Here is a 10853-nt window from a genome sequence, read left to right as displayed (position 1 = left end):
GGAAGGAAGGAAGGAAGGAAGGAAGGAAGGAAGGAAGGAAGGAAGGAAAGAAAGAAAGAAAAGGAAGGAAAGGAAGGAAAGAAAAGAAAGGAGGACAGAACTGGGCAGAAATGTGGGTGTCACTGTACTCTCTGTACATTATTAAAATGCTCTCTGTAACACTATTAAAATCCTTCCTAGCTGAAATGAAAGAAGTGGGCTGGGGTGTGGTACTGTCATGGGAAGGCTCTAGAGAGGAAGACAGGAGCACACATAAAATCATAACTTTTCATTTACAGCAGAAAAATAAACTGATCAGACTTGCCTTTTATAAAGATTCCCTTGATACACAGAGGATGAAAAGGGGGAGAGCATGGAAGCAGGTGAATCAGTGAAGAGGCTGACAGATCCATGGTAATCCAGCTGAGAAATTCCCTGGGCCCACCCAGAGGGACTGACAGAAGACAGGAAAGAGTGGGCTGAAACTGATGGCTATTGTGAAGACAAGATCGACACCAGCCGGAAGGGGGTTAGATATTGGGCACAAGAAACAAGAGTAGGGGAAAAGGGAGTTGTTCTCTCATAGAAGACAGATGTTGGCTTTAACACAGCAGTTGTAGAACTGGCCAATGAATTTGGGTTAGTAGATTCCAACTACAGAATATCTCAAAATATAAGATGAGATATGAAATGCCATTAATTCTTTAAAAAAAAAAAACGGGATTTACATATCTCAATATCCCCTCCTTGGAGGCTATGCGTTTCCTCCTACAGTGATGTCGCTACTAAGAATTACACTGGGCTTCCAAACGGGACTTCCCTTTATAACTGTATCCCAAGAACTGGAAAATTCTCATCCTTTTAGGAAAATTTTGATTTTTGGAAGAGATGCAATGTCATTTGCTGCAAGCAGATCAGTGGTTGCCTGGGACAGGGAGATGGGGTCATGGAGCAGGAGGGATGGAATACAGAAGGGTCACAAGAAAGCTTTGAAAGGTGTTGGACCTGTTTCTTATCTTGATTGTGGTGATGGCTGCATGAATGAATACATAAGTCAAAACTCATCAAACTGTACACTTACATATGTGTGGTTCATTGTAGGTCAATTCTACCTTGAGAAAGCTATTTTTAAAAAGTTATTTGCTGCAAAAAGTAAGGACTAAGGTCCATCACCAAGCTGAGGAATGCCCCCTCCTTTTTTTAAGTGAAAATGTAAGAGAATACTTTTCTTGTGTGCCTTCTAAATTGACTTGGAGCCAATTCTCAATTGTAGGTGGTTGTTTTTTTGTTAAAAAAAAAAAAATTATAGAATCACTGAAACAAGTGATCTTTCTCCACTATAGGACAGTCCTCGTGTGGGCATGTAAGTTCTAGAACATATGTTTTTAAGCTTTACAGGCATGTTCTGCAATCTAAATTGGAATCCAGTGACTTGGTAGCTTTTGGTTCTTCTACTCAGGCTCCATGAGGGACAACTCTGCAGGTCTCAGATTTCCTCATCTGGAAATGTATATTTTCCCTTGCTTAGCTCATTTGTATAAAGGTTTGGATGGGAAGTGTCATCGCTTCCACTAGCTAGGATTTGGGTTTCAGACATCCAGGGCCAGCCTCACAGAGCTGGAATCCCAGAAAGCTTTCTTTACACATGCACACACATACACACATGCACACCCAATCCCCCGCCAAGAAAAAATTGTCTTCTGACCAGTTTGCCAATGTCCGGCATTAGAGCATTTCTTCCTCCTTCCTTTTAGGATAAACATTTCCTTCTCTCAGAATCCTGTTTGAAAACAGAATCCTGGAGGTCAGGCCTGGATGCTGTGCCTATGAGGAGAGCTAAAGGTATCCGGTGGCACCATGAGGACACTGGTGTCCAAAAGAAGAGGCCACCAGAGGAGGGCACGGAATGCAGAAGGGCAAAGTACCACTGGGGGCCTGAACTACAGCTACTTCACAATTGTCTTATTCATTCATTTATTTATTTATTCAAAAGGCATTTATGTTGCACCAACATACCCACCTTAATTCAACATCTGGGCTTAATACAGAGTACAGTTATACAAAACAGCAAGTGTAGCAAAGCTGATTAGCAACCTAAAACTGCACTCTGACACCTGTCAATAGCAAGAGAGTTGGCCGATGGCTCAGCAGTTTGTCCCACAATAACTCAGAGGGCAGACCACATGTTCATATCAACCTTTAACAGCAGTTTAGAATTAAATGAGGCAGAATATTGACAAATGGAAATTTCAGGGAAGTATTAAAATATGAATGCAAAACAGGTGGGGACAGTATTAAAATCGTTCATCTAAAAATAGTCTAATTCCACGCAGTAGCCAAACCCTATTAGGTTTCAAGTTCATTTGGGTTCAGGGTTTGTCTGCCACCTTCTTTGACTTTATCAGGCCAAGACTGGGAAGAAAGAGGGTCCCCTTCACTATCTTTTGTTTGCTTGTATTTCTTTGTGAGACGGGGTCTCTCTGTGTTGCCCAGGCTGGTCTCAAATTCCTGGGTTCAAGTGATCCAGCTCAGCCTCCCAAAAGGCTGGGATTACAGATGTGAGTCACCATGCCCAGCCCCCTTCGCCATCTTTATACTCAACCATGCACTGGCATCATCTGAGGCCAAAGTCAAGAACTTAGAGTTTCAGGAACCAGGAAGAAAATGTTAACAGGAGCTGCTGAAAGTTGGAAAGGACTTGGGAGTGATTTACAAGGAAAGTTCATCTCTTAAATCTCCCTTTTGATTTGTCTCCCTTCAGACAAACAAAAGTAGAACCGCAGTGGGGTCAGGCATAAAATTTCCAAACACTTGGCTGGGCATTGTGGCTCCCATCTATAATCCCAGCACTTTGGGAGGCCAAGGCAGGCAGATCACTTGAAGTCAGGAGTTCGAGACCAGCCTGGCCAACATGGCAAAACCCTATCTCTCCTAAAAATACAAAAATTAGCCCCGTGTGGTGGTGGGTACCTGTAACCCCAAGCTACTTGAGAGACTTAGGCAGGAGAATCGCTTGAACCCAGGAGGTGGAGGTTGCAGTGAGCCAACATCGCACAACTGCACCACAGCCAGGGTGACAGAGTGAGACTCCGTCTCAAAAAAAAAAAAAAAAAAAATCCTGAACACTTACTTGGCATCTCCTGTGTGCCAGGTGCTTGCTAGGCCCAGGGGACATATAGGAGAAGGAAGTAAGGCCCCAGATGTGCCAGCTCACATCTACTCAGCTGTAACCCGGGGCAACAGTCTTGAGAACCAACAGTCTTGAGAACCAAGCTTCCTCCTCAAAGCTCATCTGTGAGACTGGCAAAGACAGAGCTGCCCAGGAAGTTCCACTGTTGCAGGAGAGAGTGGGACTCAGGGCCCAGGCTGGGGATTGTGGGGAGTTTCATGGTGCCTTCCACCTGTCATCTTCCTACAGGAACTGCCCCCTGATAAAGGGCTGAACCCAGGATCCCAGGATGTATGCCATGTGACCCTGCGCTCTTGCCATCCCCTCCTTCTCCACACTGACTGGAGGAGGGTTGGGAGGGGCCATCTGCCAAGCTGGTGACCCAGACCCTCAGGCCCTATGTGGACACGGGCTAGGGTCACTTGGCTTCTCTCTCATGGCGATGAGAGCAGCCTCACTCCACTGGGTATGGCCGGAGACAGTATTGTTTTACATCTATTGCTGTTTGCACGCTGCTCTGTTGAATATGCCTTTCTCCTGGTGATGTGGAGTAAGCCAGACAGGGCATGAATAGCCAAAGGCAAGAGGGAGTCAGGGAAGAAGCTGGTGGCAGGATGGGAAGGAGCAGGCCCTGAGTTTGCCAAGGCACCTGAAGGGGCCTGGGATGAAGGTGGCCAATGCCACTGCAGGGTCTTCAGAGCAAACCAGACAGGCTCCAGAGCCACCTGCTGTCCTCCCCGCCACATGGCCCCTGGAAGGCTTGACCCTATCTGGCTCCTGTCTTAGATATCTGTTAGATATCTGTGGATATCTGTGGGATGCTCCACAGCACTCCACTTGGTGCAACATCAAACTCACTGCCCCAAGCGCCCCTTACTTGAGTGTGCTTGAGAAAGTTTCTGTTCTGGCAAACAAATGAGCCAAATGGCAGTTGTGCCAGAAACTTCCCGCCCCTGTTGAGTGCAAAGGGTGGAAACCAGGATGTGGTCCCAAGGAGACCAGAGTGGTCTTTCCTACAGCTCTTTGCCCATTTTGGAACAAAGAGGGTGAGCCCACAGCTCTGTTTCCCCGCTAGGTGCTTAATATGTTTTTTGGTTTTTTGTTTTTTTTTTCTTTCTTTTTTTTTTTTTTTTAAAATTTACTTATTTATTTATTATTATTATTATACTTTAAGTTCTAGGGTACATGTGCATAATGTGCAGGTTTGTTACATATGTATACTTGTGCCATGTTGGTGTGCTGCACCCATCAACTCGTCAGCACCCATCAACTCGTCATTTACATCAGGTATAACTCCCAATGCAATCCCTCCCCCCTCCCCCCTCCCCATGATAGGCCCCATTTACAAATCAGTTTGGCAAAGTTTAGAGTCAGCAATGTGGTGCAGCAGAAATTAAACTAGAGCAGGGTCACACACCTGTGGCTCCCTTAATTAGCTGTGCGAGACTGGCCAAGTAATTTAAGTCTATGTCCTAGTTCTCTCATCAGAAATACAGGACAAATAATATTTGCGTTGAAGGTTTCATATGAAGATCGTGTGAGAAAACAGGCACAAGAAGCCTTGGAAATGCATGAGTAAGAGCAACACTGTTTCATGAAGTGGGAATGAAAATGGGAGGTATGAGGGTGGTACCACTCATGTCAACCAGCCAAGAAGTCCCTACCATCCCCCTCCACCAAGCTCAATAGCCTCAACTAAAGAAGCCAAAAGATCAATCTCTGAATCCCTCCCAAACAACCCAAAGGCTGTGGCTACCTGTCTACACCAAAGCTGCTCATTCCACAAGGAACGTTAGCAGAATTGGAGTTTGTTCCCCTCCTCCACTCCCTCCATCTCCATCCTCAGATACAGATATAGATATATAGATTAGATATAGATATAGATAGGTATAGGTATATACATAGATACAGATATAAACAGGTCTAGATATAGATATAGTTAGAAACAGAAATAGATAGATATAGATAAGTATAAAGATCAGCATAGCTGAAACTGCCTTTGCAAAAATTATAACTAAGGAAATCATGAGAGTGAAAGAAATCAGACCTAACCAACTCCATCTTGCTTCTAACCTATAAGCTGTTCTTGTTCATTCCTGGGCATAGGCTGAACTAACTTTGGGAAGGAATGCAGTTCATGCCTTGACTCGGAAACAAAATTGATAACAGCCCTTTCCCAAAAAGACCGCCTTCTTGCCTGGGGGCCAGTCTGCTTTTGCAGGACTAACAAATTAGCTACAAGATTACAAATTACAGTTTAGGGCCAGGCGCGGTGGCTCACACCTGTAGTCTCAGAACTTTGGGAGGCAGAGGCGGGCGGATCACTTGAGGCCAGGAGTTCAAGATCAGCCGGGCCAACATAATGAAACTCCATCTCTACTAAAAATACAAACATTAGCTGGGAATGGTGGTACATGCCTGTAATTCTAGCTGCTCTGGAGGCTGAGGCAGGAGAATCACTTGAACCCGGGAGGAGGAGGTTGCAATAAGCTGATATGATACCACTGCACTCCAGCCTAGGCAATAGAGGTGAGACTCCGTCTCAAAAGAAACAACAAGAAAAAGAAATGTACAGATTAGGGGTCATGCAGCCTCTTGCTCCAAGACTCTGAACCTCTCCAAATTGCTCCTGAGGATAATATCACTATTGTGAAACCTAAGATCAGTGCTTGAGATATTTTACAGACCCTGCACTTGATGGATCAGCTGACACCACCCAGACCATAATCTGGCTCAACCAGTTCTGCGATCCCACCCAGGAACAGAAGACAGCAAGAAACACTCACTTCGACCCCCTATGATTCCATTTCCAACTGACCAATCAGCATTTCCCACTTCCCAAGCCACTACCCACCAAACTATCTTTAAAAACTCTGATCCCTGAATGCTCGGGGAGACTGATTTGAGTAATAGTAAAACTTCAGTCTCCCACACAGCCAGCTCTACATGAATTACTCTTTCTCCATTGCAATTCCCGTCTTGATAAATCAGTTCTGTCTAGGCAGCAGGCAAGGTGAACCCGTTGGGTGGATATATAGGTATAGATAGTTAGAGGTATAGGTATAGGTATAGGTGGAGATAGAGAGATAGAGACAAAAAGATATGGACATCGCTTCCAGCTGCAGGTAGCAACACAACCCAGTTGAAAGTGGCTTTAACAGGGCCGGGCATGGTGGCTCTCTCCTGCAATCCTAGCACTGTGCGAGGCTGAGGCAGGTGGATCACAAGCTCAGGAGATCGAGATCCTGGCTAACATGGTGAAACCCCGTCTCTACTAAAAATACAAAAACATTAGCTGGGCGTGGTGGCGGGCGCCTGTAGTCCCAGCTACTCAGGAGGCTGAAGCAGGAGAATGGCGTGAACCCGGGAGGCGGAGCTTGCAGTGAGCCGAGATTGTGCCACTGCACTCCAGCCTGGGTGGCAGAGCAAGAGTCCATCTCAAAAAAAACAAAAAAGAAAGAAAGTAAGTGGCTTAAACAATAGAAAATTCTCATAACTAGTTCCAGTTCCAAGATGTGTTAATTTAGTGGCACCTCAGTGCCGTAAAGGACTCAGAACTTCTCATTTCCTTCCTGTCATCTCTCCTACATTGGCTGATGTCCTCAGGCCTATTGCCACAGGGTGTCACAAAGGCTGCTTTAGTGCCACATAGTACATTCTCCCCCAGCCACATCCAAAAGCAGGAGGGGAGATTTTTCTCCAATGTCTCTTTTTATTAGGGCAGAAAATATTCAGGAATGTTCTCCTTCTCACACACACCCACTCTGTATAGACACAGCCTCTCTGGAGGGAGTGGGCCCTGCCAGCAAGGAAGAAGGACAGGGTGAGGGGGTGGTGTGGAGCAGACAGCTGAAGGGATGGAGAGAGGGTTCAAGTGCACAGAATGGCTCAGGTGCAAGAATTCAGTTCATTCTTGCTGAGCAAAGCAAGTGGAATTTGTTTCTGAGTCTTAACTGGCCCACAAAATTGCTGTGGAGGCTGAAGAGATCCTAACGGTCACCCTGCAGACCTGGGCCACCAAGCGAGCTGCTGCTTGGTCTGTGCTCAGAAAGCCAAGGGCTCCATAACCAGACTCCCACGGTCAAACTCAGGAAGCCCCCAGACAGTGTTGCCATCTACACTGACTACACGGTGCCCACCATAGGGCACACCACCCAAAAGGTGACTCAGCCTCTTAACACCCGCAGGGCCAGAGACCACACACTGAGATGTCCACCCTGGCTACTGCAGAGAAACCAAACACTTCCCCAACCAAATTTTCTAATAGAATCTTGCCAACCCCCCCCAACTTCAGTCATTTAAATGTCACAGGAGAGCATCCAATGGGCAGAATCAAGTCACAGCTGAAATTATAGCTGCAAGAGAGTCTGAAAAATGTGATTGTTAGCTCTCAATCCCCTGTAGTTACAGGAAGGCACCACAGAAGAAGGGTGGAAGATGCTGAGCTCCAATCCCCCAAAATCTACCACAGCAGTTAGCTGTGTCTGCCATCTCTTCTCTCCACAGTTTCTAACTTTGATTTGGGTCAGTCCATATGTTGAAGGGGAGAAGGGAGGAGCTCTGTCCCAGAATCCAGGGTTACAATGCGTGACAATTAACATAGTTCATTCTCCTGGTCATGGTAATTGACTGAGGCAGTCACATGACTGTGGGCTGCTGAAGCTGATCAAACCTCAGGACTTTTGCTCAAGCTCCTGGAAAATGGGTTTTCTATTTCCAGCTGAACATGAAAAAATCTGGAGCTGCTACATCCACCTTCCACTGCGAGAGAAGAGCCTGTCTGAAAAATGGAGCAACTGAGATGAGGCAAAGCCAATATAATATTTTAAACCCTTGGATTCAGCCCTTCCTGAAGCCACCTAGGCTTTTTAGGTACATAAACCAATATCTTTTCTTTTTGTTTAAGTCAATTCGAGTTGTTATCTGCAAGAAAAACAGATAGATGAAGGTTATCAAAGACTCACTTTGATTATTTTCTTGAACATGCAGGCGGTGGTCACTGGCTTACTGAGATCAGTCCTCCAGCTCCTTAGAAGTTAACTACTCACACTGACGTGACAAAGTCCAGAGGAGGTGGAGAACTGGGAGCAGTCAGAGCAAGGGCTGCAGGATGGTCAGCGGCAGCCTCTGCTTTCCTCCATTCCACAGACACTACTCCCGTCTCTAACTTGCCCACGGGCTGGAGCTGTGTTAATTTTGCTCTCAAATATTATAGATGTCTTAACATCTTCCTTGGGAATCCCACTGAAAAGTAATAACATCAGAACACATTATTGCACTCTCAGATATATCTTAAAATACATACTGTATCTAAAATTTTGCATTTTGGATGAATAAACACTCTTTCTCATTAATCAAATAAACCAATTAATAAGAACAAATGTATTTTTCTTTTTCTTTCTTTTTTTTTTTTTTTTTTTGAGACAGAGTCTCACTCTGTTGCCCAGGCTAGAGTGCAGTGGCATGATCTCGACTCACTGCAACCTCCGCCTCCCAGGTTCAAGCGATTCTCCTGCCTCAGCCTCCCAAGTAGCTGGGATTACAGGCACCCACAACCACGCCTGGCTAATTTTTGTATTTTTAGTAGAGAAGGGGTTTTGCCATATTGGCCAGGCTGGTCTCAAATTCCTGGCCTCAAATGATCTGCCCGCCTCGGCCTCCAAAGTGCTGGGATTACAGGCATGAGCCACCGTGCCTGGCCTACCCCATTTTACATAATGTGATTATTATGCATTGCCATCTCCTGTACCCCACAAATACCTACAACATACCCACAAAAATTAAAATAGAAAAAATGTTTTTAAGTATAAGGAATATTAAAAATATCCACAGAGGAAACACAAATCAATAAAAATTCATAAAATTTTTAAAAACTAATATATTTTTCTTCGTTTCTAATATCAAACATGTTGCATGTATGAACTACTCAACACATTTAAGCTGATTCTGTTTTTTTAAACCACAGCCTGGATGAGGTGAGACAGAGGTCCAGGGAGCCTGACTGTCCTCATCCTTGAGTGAACAGCAGGGCAGGGAGAACCCTGGTGAGTCAGTGCCCAGTGGACCCTGTGATGTGCGGCTCAGATCCCCCTTTGGGAAAGGAAAGCTGATTGCTCCAGATGCTGGAGGGGTTGTCAGCTGGAGAGGTCTCAGCTGTCAACTCTCTTGGGGGATTATCATGGCTGAAGATAACTGCCTCCCCCAAGATCGTGCCTCTTTTCAAGGGCAGCCGGTATCCCCGATGCATGGAGGAAGGTCAGGCTCCCTCGTCTCAACTGGGACACGTGAAGGGCCCGCCCAGCTCCAGAGCTCCCTGGTTCCTGGCTGAGGCCTTCATGGGCCTGAATTGTAGTCCAGTTTCCTTCCCTTCCTTTCCCCTCCCTTCCTCAGGCGCTGATCCTAAAGGCACTCCCTTGTAAACATCCTGCTCTCTAATCTCCATCGGAGTCGGCTTCCCAGGAAACCGCCTGTGCCATTGTAATATAGGCAGGAGTTCCTGGACTCCAGGATTTAACCAGGTAGAACAGAAAAGAATTCTAAACCGATTTACAGCATCTATTCCTGCTGCCCCCCTCCCCACTCCATCTTCTTGTGGAAATAAAATTACCCTTCACGGTCTGGCTGCATGGCCCACCTTCTCCCCAAAACTCCCCTGAACCCCGAAGTAGCGGCATCCCCCCCTGTCCTAAATTCCCATAGCATTTTGTGTGTCCCCTTTTCAGGAAGCATCATCTGCTGGTATTTCCTCATTTCTGCATTTTCGGTGTCAGCCACTGAGCTCTTGAGTCCATAAGACGCCTTCTCAGAGCCAGCTTTCTGACCTATAAAATGGGAGCAATGATACTCCCGGGGCTTTAATGAGCAACCAGATAATCTCCTACCCCAGTGCCTGCCCCACAGGAAAAGCTCACTAGGCTAATTCTCTCTCTCCTTCTTCCCGAAGGGACCACTCTCCTCAGCCACAATGGGGGTTTTTCCCTCTTTCTGCTCTTTGGGGAGGAGGGGGGCAGCAGGAACCTCCCTGAGGACATTTCTGCCTCGTAGGTGTCTGCCTTCTCCACAAGCTGCCCTCCACGGGGGACTGGCTACTTGCAAAGAAAAGTGGCATCATTTGGGCTTTGAAGAGACAAAGGACTCACACAGGTACTCCTAAGTGGTCAAACTGCAGTTAGCTTGTCCTAGAACATCTAAAACTCCATCTATTTTTAGGACCAGAGTTAATTTTCTGGCTTGGTGTGAGCTGCCAGGATGGGGGAGGTAGTTGAAAGGAGATGGTGTTTCACTCCTAGGTCTTTACCCAAAGGAACTGAAAACAGGGACTAGGGCAGGTGCTTGTACACCCATGTTCATTGCAGCACTATTCACAATAGCCAAGAGGTAGAAGCAACCCCAATGTATCAACAGATGAATGGATGAAATGTGCCACACACATACAACGAAATATGCTTCAGCCTTAAAAAGAAATAAAGTTCTGGCTGAGCGTGGTGGCTCGCACCTGTAATCCCAGCACTTGAGGGAGGCCTGTTATCCCAGCACTTGGGGGGAAGAGGTGGGCAAATCACATGAGGCCAGGAGTTTGAGACCAGCCTGGCCAACATGGCGAAACCCCATCTCTACTGAAAATACAAAAATTAGCCAGGTATGGTGGTGGGCACCTGTAATCCCAGCTACTCAGGAGGCTGAGGCACAAGAATTGCTTGAACCC

General features: G+C 46.2%; 1 long non-coding RNA gene across 1 annotated transcript in view; it reads right to left on the bottom strand.

Annotated features, from left to right (window-relative positions):
* LOC105551906 overlaps positions 1-10853 on the bottom strand; it is a 58988-nt gene that overhangs the window by 4408 nt on the left and 43727 nt on the right. The window contains exon 3 of the long non-coding RNA XR_001007916.1: positions 8197-8392. This is a non-coding gene — a long non-coding RNA (uncharacterized LOC105551906). The remainder of the gene's footprint in view (positions 1-8196; positions 8393-10853) is intronic.

The sequence above is a fragment of the Mandrillus leucophaeus genome, unplaced genomic scaffold (genome assembly GCF_000951045.1).
Source record: "Mandrillus leucophaeus isolate KB7577 unplaced genomic scaffold, Mleu.le_1.0 Scaffold538, whole genome shotgun sequence".
Taxonomy (NCBI): Eukaryota; Metazoa; Chordata; class Mammalia; order Primates; family Cercopithecidae; genus Mandrillus; species Mandrillus leucophaeus.
Note: the sequence above shows the minus strand (reverse complement) of the source record. Positions and strands in the feature narration are given on the sequence as shown.